We start from the raw sequence: 2,500 nt of genomic DNA, 5'->3' as shown, positions 1-2,500 counted from the left end.
GTTGATTTTTCCTTTCTTCTCGCCCCTTCGCCCTCTTCAGAGCCTTCCCCACGCGCCTTCCCCGAATCCCTCATTTCTCGTCTCCTTGGAGGACCCGGGCTTCACCAGAGGGTTTCATTTGTTGCCAACATCTTCTCCCCCTCGCCCTAGTGACTGGGGGAGGGCGGTCAGGCGTGGAGATACTGTTTCGTCTTGGCTACACTGCTTGGTGTGCATTCGCAGACTCTTTTTTCTCTCTTTATTTTGCTTCTGCGAGACGACATCGATCATGCAAGCAACCTTCACCTTTACAGACCGTGCGTCATCCTGCTTATATTTTTTATAACCTGGCAACTCTCACTTGTTCATCTATCCCGCTTTGTCTTTCTCTTTTCTCTCTGGTCTCCTTCTTTGTCTGTCTATATGTCTGCCTATACTTCTCTTTATGTACGTGTTGTCTGTGTATCTTTTTGCTGTCTGCTCCTCTTTCTCCCTCCCTCCCTTCCTCCAACCTTCTGACCATTTATCCATACTCCTTCCTCCTTTTCTCTCTTCCCCTCATTCTCTCTTATCCCCAACGTCTCTCTCTCTCTCTCTTTCTCCCTCCCTCCCTTCCTCCAACCTTCTGACCATTTATCCATACTCCTTCACTCCTTTTCTCTCTCTTCCCTCTCATTCTCTCTTATCCCCAACGTCTCGTCTCTCTCTCTCTCTCTCTCTCTCTCTCTCTCTCTCTCTCTCTCTCTCTCTCTCTCTCTCTCTCTCTCTCTCTCTCTCTCTCCTGTACGAACATTTCGTAATATATATAGAACTTGAGTGATTGAGTGTGTGTCTGTGGTTTGCTTGGGCCTACGTGCGAATTCAGCAGGAAAGAGACGGCGGGTGACACTGCAGCCGGAGCGGAGCATGTTGTGCAAGTATAGCCTAGCAACGCATGGCAGCTGCATGGGGTTCCTAACAACCATTCCCTCGGGCGGTGAAGTTTGCCGTTCGACATTAAACTCGGATCGTTTAATGTGGGTCACGTCATGATATCCACATCATATGCAGGTATGCCAAAAGCATGATATACTTTTTAAGCTATTTTTCACGAGAACGAAGAAGGTTTGAGATGCAATGTCAACACCTTCGTCTTGACTTTTATCTCGTCTTCATGAAGACCAAAGTCATGGGGAGCCATCTGGCGGCTGCTCTAGCAAGTGAATGTCCAAAATTCCGCGCCTCCCTTCTGTGCTGCCACCTAGTGCCCGACAGGCGAACCACTTTATCGACCCGCGCTGATCAGAAACTGGGTCCTGTATTCTTAGATTCATCTGAAACGTTATTTCATGTTTGTTTTAATAAACCATATATTCATCAAATATAGTTTTCTTTTATTATCATAGTAAGGAGGCACTTCTGGCCATACCAAATACAGACATCATGCATTATAATGCATTAGATAATATTGCAATTATATACTAATTTAATGAGTTATATGTTTAATTATAACAGACAGTAAAAACGGACTTACTACGGAAGAATGCTCAATACACATAAACAACACAACCAGACAATCAATCACATGAACGTAAAAAGGAAAACACGTGATCCACATGCACTGAGCCTATTTTATAAGCAGGATGTACTGTAAATTCAAGAAGTGTAGGGCGTACTACTCGTTTGCCATATATGAGAAGTTAAAATGTAGCAGATAGAGAGAGGGGGGGGGTAGGCAGATAGAAATGGAGACAAAGATAGAGGTAGGGAGTTAGAGATACTGAGAGAGAGAGAGAGAGAGAGAGAGAGAGAGAGAGAGAGAGAGAGAGAGAGAGAGAGAGAGAGAGAGAGAGAGAGAGAGAGAGAGAGAGAGAGAGAGATTCTTGGAACGCAGCAGACTCTTCAAAGAATCTTACTTCTCCTCGAGGTGTCATTCTTAGCATGGCTTTAGACGAACAAAAATACCCTCGGACGAATCCCGATGTGGTCCTTCGCATGGTCTTGGGTTCATGGAGCTGGACTGGTCTGGTGGAGGTGGAGGAGCGAACGGAGAGGGAGGAAGGTGAATGCGGGAGGAGGAAAGAGAAGAGAGGGTGGTGAGTGTAAATGATGGGGGCGGGGGAGGAGGAACAGGAAGAGGAGAGGAATGCTACTTGCTAGACTAACAACTACAACTGCTACTGCATTACTACTACTTCTACTACTAGTACTACTATTACTAATATTACTATTACTACTGCTTCTATGTCTACTTCTACTATTACTACTACTTCTACTACTTATATTTCTACTTCTACTTCTATTACTCCTACTACAACTGCTACTGCTACTTCTACTACTTCTATTGCTACTACTACTATTACTTCTACTGCTAATATTACTTCTACTGCTACTGCTACTACTACTACTACTTCTACTTCTACTTCTATTACTACTACTACTACTACTACTACTTCTATTACTACTGCTACTTCTATTACTATTGCTACTTCTACTTATATTACTACTACTACTACTGGCACTTCTACTACTACTATTTCTT

This window comes from Penaeus vannamei, chromosome 12 (assembly GCF_042767895.1).
Source record: "Penaeus vannamei isolate JL-2024 chromosome 12, ASM4276789v1, whole genome shotgun sequence".
NCBI lineage: Eukaryota > Metazoa > Arthropoda > Malacostraca > Decapoda > Penaeidae > Penaeus > Penaeus vannamei.
The sequence above is the reverse complement of the archived record's forward strand: the minus strand, read 5'-3'. Positions refer to the sequence as shown.